General features: G+C 30.7%; 1 protein-coding gene across 3 annotated transcripts in view; it reads right to left on the bottom strand.

Moving 5' to 3' along the window:
• LOC131846246 (monocarboxylate transporter 14-like) overlaps positions 1-12,152 on the bottom strand; it is a 52,690-nt gene that overhangs the window by 12,493 nt on the left and 28,045 nt on the right. Inside the window, exon 2 of one of the 3 annotated variants that reach the window (XM_059195503.1) lies at positions 5,965-6,020. The exons of 1 other annotated variant lie outside the window; for it this stretch is intronic. The gene's annotated coding sequence lies outside the window, so the exon portion shown is untranslated. Of the gene's footprint in view, positions 1-1,746; positions 1,832-5,964; positions 6,021-12,152 lie in introns of those variants that run through there. One more of the 3 variants, XM_059195504.1, reaches the window with a different exon arrangement.

The following is a 12,152-nucleotide window of genomic DNA, read 5'->3' as shown; positions in this document are numbered from 1 at the left end:
AAATAGGGAATGAAAATACGGAAATATTCGTAATTTTTGAAGCCAAAATTTGAAATTTGATTAGTTACAATAACTTGATTTTGGACAACCCGCAAGTAAATCTAACTAAATAAGTAGGTACCTTGCTTGATTTTGTAAATCCGACTCTTTGGACCAAACATTAGGATTGTAATTACCTCGGCAAATATGTTATATCCATGTTCAGATGAGTACTTAATGATCCCGATGAGTAAAAGACAAGTTGATTTCTTCGCGTGTTACTTTGCACTGATTTAAAATTTAATTTTGATTATAAAAATAACTAGATTTTGGACAATAACTAAATAAGAAGTAGATACCTTGCTTGATTTTGCAAATCCGACTCTAAGAACCAAACATTAGGATTGTAATTACCTCGGCAAGTATGCTATATCCATGTTCAGATGAGTACTTAAAGATCCCGATGAGTAAAAGACAAGTTGGTTTCTTCGCATGTCACTTGGCACTCATTTAAAATTGAATTTTGATTATAACAATAACTTGATTTTGGACAATCCGCAAGTAAAGTCTAACTAAATAATAAGTAGGTACATTGCTTGATTTTGCAAATCCGACTCTAAGAACCAAAAATTAGGATTGTAATTACCTCGGCAAGTATGTTATATCCATGTTCAGATGAGTACTTAAAGATCCCGATGAGTAAAAGACAAGTTGATGTCTTCGCGTGTTACTCTGCACTGATTTAATATTTAATTTTGATTATGACAATAACTCGATTTTGCTGTAATCTGTGAATGTAATCGCTTAATCATCACTTGATATTAAATAATTATATACAGTAAACGAAAATAAAAAAAATAACAATGTAAATTTGATTCTATTGTTATGGCTTGTATATTAATATTAGGTATTAGAGAGATAGCAACATTATCAGCGATTAAGTAAAAATTTGGTTTATTTAAAAAATATATATATACATCGCAACTATCAGTATTGAATCAGAACATTATTATCATAAATTTTGTCAAAGTTAAATTAACACTTATGCGTATATATCTCGCTATAGGTCTATTTTTATTTGTACAGGATAATATAAAAGACAGTTATTTTAATAAGTAAGGGTTTATCTTTTGTGGTAATATTCTAAAACTATATAGACATATACGTAACGCATATATAAAAAAAATATTAACATTAGGTACTCAAAGAAAGAAGTTATTTTTAAATATCTATTTGCTGAAGAAAATAAATTTAAAATTTAAATTGATCAACTATCGAGTATGTATAATGAGTCATAATTATTGTAACTAAATATTTTTCCATTCAATATTTTATTTTCAAATTCAAGGATGTTCTATCTAAATTTAGTTCTTATTTTATAACTTTCGGTCACACCCATATCACAAAATCAAAATACATTTTTTTATAATTAAAAAGATATCTATCACAATATCTCAAATAAAATTAATTAATTAGTACATAAATTACCATTTCAAGGGGTTATAATAATTTAAAATAATAAATCTAAACCAGCACTTACGAGAACTTGCCACTGGTTTTCGAAGGTACCTACCATTACGTACGAGAGGTGGCATCACTTGTCTTATCAAAACACAAGGAATTCAATTTCATGAACCATTTAAAACAAAGAAAATTCTAGATTGTTCGCGTATTACCGCTGTCGTGGTTTAAAGGTAACATTTACGTAATCCAGCTTATTTTATGAAATAAATGAGTAAATATAATAATTTTTTAATATAAATTTACCACAATATCAGCATCATAGTGAACACAAAAAAACCGTCAGCGTCCAATCCCATTGCGCACACACCACTCGCGTTTTACGTTTTATATTAACCTATACGTTTTACGCAATACAATATTCCGGTAAACGAAGCTACAGTTGGAAATCGTCCAAAATTATGCGCAGACGCAAACCTCCAGACGGGGTATATGACAAATTTGATCTTGGCAATCCAGCTGTAATATTTGTGAAATGTATTTTGAACGGTTGTTTAAAATATTATCACATTACTAACAATGGACTATGTCATGTTGACCTCTAAGAGGTTCCCCCTGTAAAAAAGCTTCCTGGGGGTAGAGATCTACAGCGTAGAGGTCAACCAGACCGTGGAAATATTCAAAGTGAATAAGTTACTATAGGCTAACTGACCAAACCTCATGCTCATCCTATCATCCACCACTGGTGCCCCGCCAGCGAAAAGCGAAAATCATTAGAGCAGTCGGGAGCATAACTCCGTAATAATTCATTAAAAAAAATCCGTAACCTACCTACTCAAACAGCACCATAAACTACTTATGGTATGGAGTATATCTATGGTAGTTTTGTATTATATATGTACATATAAATCGAATTGGAGTGTCTGTTTGTATTATTGAAATAACCGTTTTTTACTACATGCATATATTACAATTTTTGTCTGTCTGTCTGTTTGTTCCGGCTAATCTCTGAAATGGCTGGACCGATTTTGATGGGACTTTTTTGACAGGTCGTTGATCTAATAAGAAGTAACTTAGGCTACTTTTATTTTAGATAAAGTTAAATTCCACGCGGACGAAGTCGCGGGAGCAGCTAGTATAACAATAATAGTAATATCTCAAGACAACTCACACAACGCCATCTATTCCTAAGCTAATCAGAGATTGTATTATGAGTTCTCAAGTACAAGTGATATTGATGTGTATGTAAACCTCTTTTCATATTAAGAAAATGTATTTGTGTTTTCTTCTAAAGAAAATATATTCATTTGTTTTTGATTCTGACAGTTGAGAATAAATGAGCTACATAATAAGTCGGACGTTTTTATATACATATTAGATATAAATACATAGAAACATTTTTATTTGTAAACACTTATTTAATACACATAGAAAACCCAGACCGCTACAAACAATCACAGGTCATAAAGTCATTCAAAGGTTGACGACGAAATCCCTCATTTGAGATAAGTCCGCCATTGTTCAATTTATTTCTTAAGATCGCTGCATCCTTTTATTTTAAATGTATGTACTGTACAAACAAACAAAGACAATTCTCACCTCAAAACTCAATGTATAATTTGTTTCATAGCTTTTGTCATATTAACATTTATATAAAAATTGTAACAATGTGCCCCCTGCTCCCCTACTGTGCGAGGAAAAAAACCCGCGACCATGACCATTGAAAGTAAGGTGTACTAAACTCGACCACCGAGATCGTACTATACGTATATTCTTTAAAATATTTAAATTAAGAATGAATGAATGAATGAAAAACACTTTATTGTTCTTCTCACAGAAAGAATAAACTACGGGAATATTATTTGAATTTATAACTTTCTCTCGTCTCTGAATTCACTTTTTTCCATTTAACTCTCTTTAGTTCTGTGACTGTCAGACTATATGGTATATATTTAAGTTTATTGCATATATATGTGTATATTTGTATATATTTATGTTATATATTATTGTATCTCTTAAGTTTATATATATATATATATATTTTTGTTCTGTTTATATTTTGTTTATGTTTATAATTTTGCACCACCAACAATTATTCTCTGCACCACCTATGGTTGACTGGTAGAAAATTCCGCATGGTGTTAACTCCGCCAAATGTACTATACTATATATTATATTGTGTGCATTAAAGTTAAATAAATAAATAAATAAAATAATTATATAAATTAATATGTACATCAAATATAAAAATAAAAAACAAAATAATTATAATAGAGGTAACAATATATATAATAATAAAACTAAGAATATATATATTTTTTTTTATTAAATATTTTACGGCCCTGGAAATCTCCTTTCAGCCAAACAATTACATTCTACAAATACAAATCCAACAATTCTTGCCAACTGTATGTACTTTATAAGTCATAATAAACAAGGTTTTATAACAATATCGTTTCCATACACAGCTGTTGTTATATATTACAACTAGCTGTACCCGCGACTTCGTCCGCATGGAATTAACTTTATTTTTCTAAAAAAAAGTAGCCTAAGTTAATCCTTATTACATCAGCTACCTGCCAGGAAACAACCCGTCAAAATCGGTCCAGCCATTTCAAAGATTAGCCGGAACAAGAATACTAGTTGTGCCCGCGACTTCGTCCGTGTGGAATTTAACTTTATTTTTCTAAAATAAAAGTATCCTAAGTTATTCCTTATTACATCAGGTATCTGCCAGAAAAAATCCCGTCAAAATCGGTCCAGCCATTTCAAAGATTAGCCGGAACAAACAGACAGACAGACAAAAATTGCAATTTTGGTGTATGTACGGTATTTATATTCATATGCATGTAGTAAAAGACGGTTATTTCAATATTACAAACAGACACTCCAATTTTGTTACACGTATAGATTATTACAATTGTATAACATATTTCTGTCATACAATAGGTGTAATGAGCCTGTATTAAACATACCATTGTTGAGTATGAACGGATGTGCAGTGGTTGTTGCACAACACCGTTCCCAGTAATTACGTATGCATACCCATGCTAAACTGCATTTATAATACCTACTGCCAAGGTTTAACTGTGTTGAACAGAATCTTATTAATATTATAAAGTTTGTGAGTAAAGATGAGAGATGGTACTCTTTCACGCACTACTGAAATATTTTGATGAAACTTTGCACTAATATAGCTAATACATCAGAATAATATATCTTAGTAATATTATAAATGCGAAAGTTTGTGAATATGGATGGATGTTTGTTACTCTTTCACGCAAAAACAACTGAACGGATTTTGATGAAACTTTGCACTAATATAGCTTCTACATCAGAATAATATATCTTAGTAATATTAAAAATGCGAAAGGTTGTGAATATGTATGGATGTTTGTTACTTAAAACTACTAAACGTATTTTAATGAAACTTTACAGTAATATAGCTTATACATCAGAATAACACAAAGGTTATAATTTAAAAAGATATTATGTAAATTGAGCAAATTATAATGATAAATATCTAGTAAGTGTAATTTAGATGTAGGCTAGTAGTTCATAATCTTAAAAATATATATAAATTATATGTATATTAATGAGCAAATATGTATATAACTGTAACAATATATGTATATATAAATATAAATATAACCTAAATCAATATCCAGCTTAACGCAACTACATATGGACACATGGACACTTACTTGACAATTTACCAAATTTCACAATTATACCAAATATATAAAATATTATTATAAAATATTATTTTTTTTGAAAATTTACCAAATTCATATGGACACTTACTTGACAATTTACCAAATTTATATAATATCTTTTTAAATTATACCCAAGGTGTTATTCCGACGTATAAGCTATATTACTGTAAAGTTTCATCAAAGTCCGTTCAGTAGGTTTTTGCATGAAAGAGTACCAAACATCCGTCCATCCATCCATCCATACTCACAAACTTTCGCGTTTATGATATAGCGAGATAAATTCACACACAAGCATTCTTACCAATAAGGTTTCATAACAAACAAAGCCATATTTTTGACATCCAATTTTATATAGTGTTAATTTATTTTTTGCAATGTCCATTTATAAATAGTATAAAGCATAGTTGCATTTTTCGTCTGTCTGTTTTTCTGCTTACTTCTCCTAAACTATACAGCAGACTTGGGTACAGTTTTCACTATGACTTAGAAAGCTTCATCCGGAACTCTTCTTATTTTATTATTCACTCCTTTCCAGATATTAAACAGAATAAAAGAAAGAAAGAATATAAGGAAGAATAAAATGAAAAAAGAATATAATCTGGAAACATATCGTCATGTGACATTTTATAAAAATCCATTCAGTCGTTTCTCCGTAAAACCCAAACAAACTTACAGACAGACAAACTTTCAGATTTATTAGTATGGATTCATACTCGCTCAGATCTACTGGTATACATGCAAACCCGAGGTATAAGCGAAACTAGTTTATACTAAAAATTCAATTTATATCCAAAATATTGAAACTTACAATTATTACACTCCTGTTTAGGAAATATCGTAAACAAACTCCTCTAATGCGTGTACCTGTAAACAAAGATAACGTAATATTTTAGTTTTTTTTTTATTTGAAAGATATCTGTCTGCCCACCTCATGGTAAGTCAACAGTCACCAAAATACATAAACAACATTTTTTTTAATTGATTGAAATGGCAGAAATCTGACTGGCCACTGTTGGTAGGTCAACAGTTACCAAAATACATAAATATTTTTTTTTATTTGAACGAATGACAGATATCTGACTGGAAACCTGATGGTAAGTCACCAGTCATCTAAATACATAAACACAAAAAAAAAATTTTATGTATAATATAATTTTTACCTGATATTGTCTATCTTATATATAAAATTCTCGTGTCACAGTTTTCGTTCCCATACTCCTCCGAAACGGCTTGACCGATTCTCATGAAATTTTGTGAGCGTATTGAGTAGGTCTGAGAGTCGGCCAACATCTATTTTTCATCCCCTAAATGTTAGGGGTAGTCCACCCCTAAATTTTTTTTTTATTTTAAGGCAAAACTACGTTTGCCGGGACAGCTAGTGTATTTATAAAAGTGCTTAGTAACAAGCTCTACTTAGTGTGGGACTAGATGGCGCTGTGTGAATTGTTCAGGGTTGTTATTACTATTAGTTGCCTCACCAACAGGAAACTCATATCTTACAAAGAGGAAACATAAATTACTAACATAAATCATAAATCAATTCTATATACCTAATATAACGGCTTTATTACCTCTTTGATCTCAAAACGGTACCTCTGGTTCATGTATACATCTATACATACAAATAAAATTGGAGTATCAGTTTGTAATATTGAAATAACCATTTTTTACTACATACATATGAATATAAATACAATACATATACCAAAATAACATTTTTTACAATTTTTGTCTGTCTGTCTGTCTGTTTCACAATGTAGTATGTATTTAATTACATAAATATGAATTAATAATAGTAAAACCAATACAGATATCCACAGGTTATATATATATATATAGTTTTAACCAATACAGATCTAACAAAACATTCTGCGGCTGAAATAGACGACACAAAGGTACCCACGCAGTTGACTTTGTACAAGCTCATTTTGGCCGAAATTATTGTTATTTTTTAAACATGAGTAATGTTTGAGAAGAAAGAAATACAGATAAAAAAAAATACCCCGACGTATGTAAATAGACATATAAATATTGATAGCTAGTTACATATCGGAATTCATACTAGTTCAGACTAGTAATAATTCAGTTGTGTAGGTATCAACCTATTTCTGCAGTATCGATTTACCGATGTATTGAGATTAATCGTTACTGATAACGTTACTACAGCGACCTTATCAGGCTTCAATATTGTAGCACACAGAATTGATAATCGAGCTTTTTATTATTTCAGACAAAGCCTTTGATAACTAAATGGAACAAATAAATATTTTTGAATACTAATATTTTTCTGTAAACTCATAAGGCATAATGCATTTAAGTTATAGTCAAACAAACAAACTATAGTCATATAGAAGAATAGAATGAAGATCTTTGCTTATTAAAAAAAACTGCTACATTTCATTGAACGAAAAAAAAAGAAAAGTTGTATGAATAATTATAAGTTTAAAAATCGAATACATAGAAGTGTAATCCCGCCCTTTAATCCTAATTTATTATTTTCGTATCTCAGGCTTCCGTCACTTCGAATAAAACTTATATGAAACCTTGCAACCACTTTCTTAGAGCACCATTTCAATAGCATACACCAGTTCATTTCAGGTTTCAGTATCATATGGGTAATACCAAATCTTGAAACGAACTGTTTATTTACATAGTGTGCGGTATAATCTAAATAACTGAGAAAGTAATCACTACGTTTTTAGTGTAAATTTCTTTAGCATAATTGAGCGCCAAAAAAAATACTACTTTGTCTATACTGCTAAATTTAAAAATCGAATACATTGTATTTTTATTTCCCGCCAGTTTATTCTATTAGTATTTACCAGTCTACCCATTGTAGGTCTCAATGACGCCAGCCAATCTATCGAGCACGTGCTGTTTGAGTACCGTACGGAAATAACACTAATGTGAGTGTTAGGGATCGTTGTGTTATAACGAGAAACCGATAAGTTATACTGCCAATGGATATATACATATATATATATCATACCACAGATTATAAATAATACCTATTGAATATTATTATTATACTTGTCTATCATTATTGATTATATTATTACACACTGACGAAGAACGTAAACGAATGATTATATATAGATAGATTTATATTTTCTCCGAGAATTTAATGAATAAATGTTAATATTTTTAAGGTTTTTAATTCCAGATAAAAAAATAGAACAAGTTATACAAATAGTATAGATGCAAAAATAACTTTTTTTTTGTATTAATCTGAGATCCTACCATGTTTTATTTGTTTTTATTGATATCCGATATTCAGCCAGTTTTACCATCATGATCACGGATAAAATTAAGCGTCTACCTTTATATATCGTTCGTTGCTACTATTGAAACTCGCACGATTCTCGTCTCGAAAGTATACTCACTGTATCTTCACATACATGTACACTTTCCGGTTACGATTTTAGTTTTTGTTTAAACAGATTCAAATTGATCGATGATTGACCTGCTTTTGTTAATAGTATTGGCACCTAAATGAAAAAAAGAAACAAATTTAAAAAAAGAACGGATTGGCAACGTAAGGAACACTCATGACGCAATGAATTTCGCACGTGACCTATTTTTTTTATCTGAATCGTATGTTTACCTCGAATCCCCTGGCGCCGCGCCCGCGCCTCGCAGACGCATGGAATTTCTTGCGACTAGACAGACAAAAAACTGTTTCTGTATGCTTTTTATTTGGTCTCCGGTGACTGATTTCCAGTTTTTATTCGATAAATATGTTCCTTTTTTTTTCTAAATCGAGTCATGAGGAACTCTGTATACGCTGCTATAATGTCTATTGTGTATTCGTGTGCAGTTTTATTACTATCTACCTGCTATTATGTATTTTTTATATTGGTGTTATTAGGAATCCAACTTCAAATCCAACAACATTAATACATACTAATATTGTAATTGCAAAAATGTGTTTATCTGTCTGTTCGACCATTTCACGACTAAATGACTGAAATAATCTGAATAAAATTTGACGTAGGCAGAGCGCACCACGAAGACTGCCACTGGCTTTCTTTTCCATTCAAAAACATCAGGAAGAGGGTGAAATATAGGAAGAAAGATTATGTAAACAAAATCGCTAATGGTTAGTTCGAAACATAAGAATTTACCAAAGAGAAAGACAGACAAGAAAAGAATCATAATAAGTTCAAAGTTCGTTAAAGACATCGCGTCATGTAATACTAAACAAAAACCTGACACTAATAATAATTAAACTGATAATTATTATTAATATCTGTTAAAAATAAATTAAATTTATCTACATAATTAATTGCTACTATGAACTATGACTTGTATATGCAATGTAATGATGTAATTTAATTATATTATTGTAATATATTACAGATAGGTACGTGTCGAAGATTTTATTTATAACATCTGTCTTTACACTTTACTGCACCGATCGATCCCCCGTCCAATTCAAACGGGGAACGATATTACGACAGCCTGAGTCGAGGTTGGAACCTAGTCTGACACTAGTCTGAGGGAGCCTAGCGGTGCCCTCAGACTAAAGTCATATCCGTCAGGCGGGAGTTGGCCTTCAGCCGCTCCATAAGTCTTTCCGCGGGTTTGGAGTGCCATCTGCACTCGACCTCTACCGTCCGGTGAAGCTGTAGGTCAGCTGCGGCCAACAGCACTAAAGTAGTCCGAAAAAAAAAACTTTACTGCAATCTGTGACAATGATTTCGTGAAAAGGAATGGAAATATGAAACAGGGAACCAGAGATGCGCGCGCTTTTTGATTTGACCAATAGGAGCGGGCTATTTTGTTTTGACCAATGAGAACGCACGGTTAGAGAGAAGTCAAATTGGTCCTTACATATTAAATGTTACATGACATTTTTTTATATATTTTAGGAAAATTTACATTGTTATTTTAATGATATTGAATTGTTTTATGCTTTTTAATAATTTTAATCGATAGTCTACAGTTAGATTATGTATGGCTTGCATTTCTTTAAATGTTAAAAGTCCATTTGAATATAATTCGGAAGACCCGATGACGAACACGTCTTCTGATAACTGTCAAAAAAATTAAAAATCGATTAGTCGTTTAGGTCATTTAATTTTTTTATGTAGAGTTTTTTTATGTTACTCGTTTTCCTTACCGTCCTGTTGCAGTAAGAGATAATAATTACTTGATTATTAAGACTACACTATATCTACAATATATGAATTACTCTAAAATATTTTTTTAACATATCATAGAAAATTATTTTGGACAGCCTCGATAGTCTAGCGGTTATGCATATTGCTTTATTCCTGATAGTCGCAGGTTCGATTCTTCGCACGATGCAAACATTTGTATTCATGAATATGATTATATCGGTCTAGCCGTTTTCTATACAAATAATATATATATTATGAATGTATTTGGAGAAAAGTATTTGTATTAGTTGTCTAGTACCCATAACACAAGCTCTGCTTACCGTGGGACTCGATGGCGCTGTGTTAATTGTCCAGGGTTATATATTTATCACAGTATAAACTGATTTTTTTACAAATAACTATAGAATAAAATCGGATTTATGTTGAGACGACGTCATATAAGGATACCGGATGCATTGGTATAAATAGAAAACAGTTAAGAGAAGTCATTGCATATCTCAGTGTTCTTGAACAGACGAGTTGTAATTTAAATTTCAAATAGCAACATAACAGTTATTTCCCGAGAACTAAGGTGTTTATTCCTCTCATATTAATATCCGTCATCCTTGAAAACAAAGTACAGTAATAAAACAATATACATTAGAAACACTTAAGACGGTGACATTGTCAACCAAAATAGAAGCTATGCCTTTGCTTTGCAGTTATGAAAAAAAACTATTTTTACTCTATGGCGTTAGGTTTAAAATGACGCGCGTGTACGAAATTCTTGTTTATCTGTGTATAATATGATGAGACTGCCAAGTATCTGTGACGTCAAATTCTACAATTTAATAGACGTTTTACTCATTACTCTTATATTTCATCGGAGCTAGATATACGTCTTTTTTATTTGTAATTAAAAAAAAACAGTTTAGTGCGAGTAGTATTGACATACATTAAATAAATTAAAGGTTTTGTTAGTGTAAGTTATATCCATTAGATGTATACATTGAAGACCCTATTTTTTTACTCTTATATGTATATTTTGTTGCAATATAGAGCTATCAGCATTGTATCAGAATGTACTCAAATAAGAAAATAACATTGCTTATTGATATGCATATCGTTATGAGCCTATCATACACTTAAAATGACAAAAATATGAGTATCACACTAATATATATACTTTTAAGAGATCTTATAAACACTAAAATAAAAATTCTTAACCATTTAAACCTTTTGTGATATTTTTACTACAGAAACTTGCTCTATGATCAATTTATTTACATTTTACACATATAATATACCTAATAAACTTTTCTAGAAAAATATCTCATAAAAATGCATCTACCATAGAATCACTATTTTACTTAGCTAGTCTCTGATAAAAAAACATATTTGTAATCTGTGCCACGTATATTCACTTATGGCGGGAAAGCGTGCTGCCAACATCATGTCGTCCTCGCTTATAGTTGTGTTTCCCGCTATTTCAGAACTTGCCTTGACCAGCCAATAGACAGATGGTGTTCCAGACTCAGATCGCGTAACATCGATCCAGAGTTGCCAAGTATTTAAAAAAATTGTGTACATAGAGCAAACATTGTATTACTTACACTATTATATTTATAATAAGAAGGAACACAATATATAAATTGTAGAAATAGGAATAGAAATAGAAATAATCTTTATTCAAATAAACTCATTACAAGCACTTTTGAATAGTCATATTTTGATTCTACCACTCATTCAGAATGCAGATTCATCACAAGAAGAATGAGCAAGAAACTTGTGTGTTGCTCTTTTTAATAGATGTTTTTTTTTATATAAATAATTACAGTGTAACAAGTAAGAGGCATGCGACAATCAACATAGAAATAGCTACGCACTCATTATT

This window comes from Achroia grisella, unplaced genomic scaffold, assembly GCF_030625045.1.
Source record: "Achroia grisella isolate CSIRO2021 unplaced genomic scaffold, CSIRO_AGI_Agris_v1 utg509, whole genome shotgun sequence".
In the NCBI taxonomy this organism is placed as follows: domain Eukaryota; kingdom Metazoa; phylum Arthropoda; class Insecta; order Lepidoptera; family Pyralidae; genus Achroia; species Achroia grisella.
Note: the sequence above shows the minus strand (reverse complement) of the source record. Positions and strands in the feature narration are given on the sequence as shown.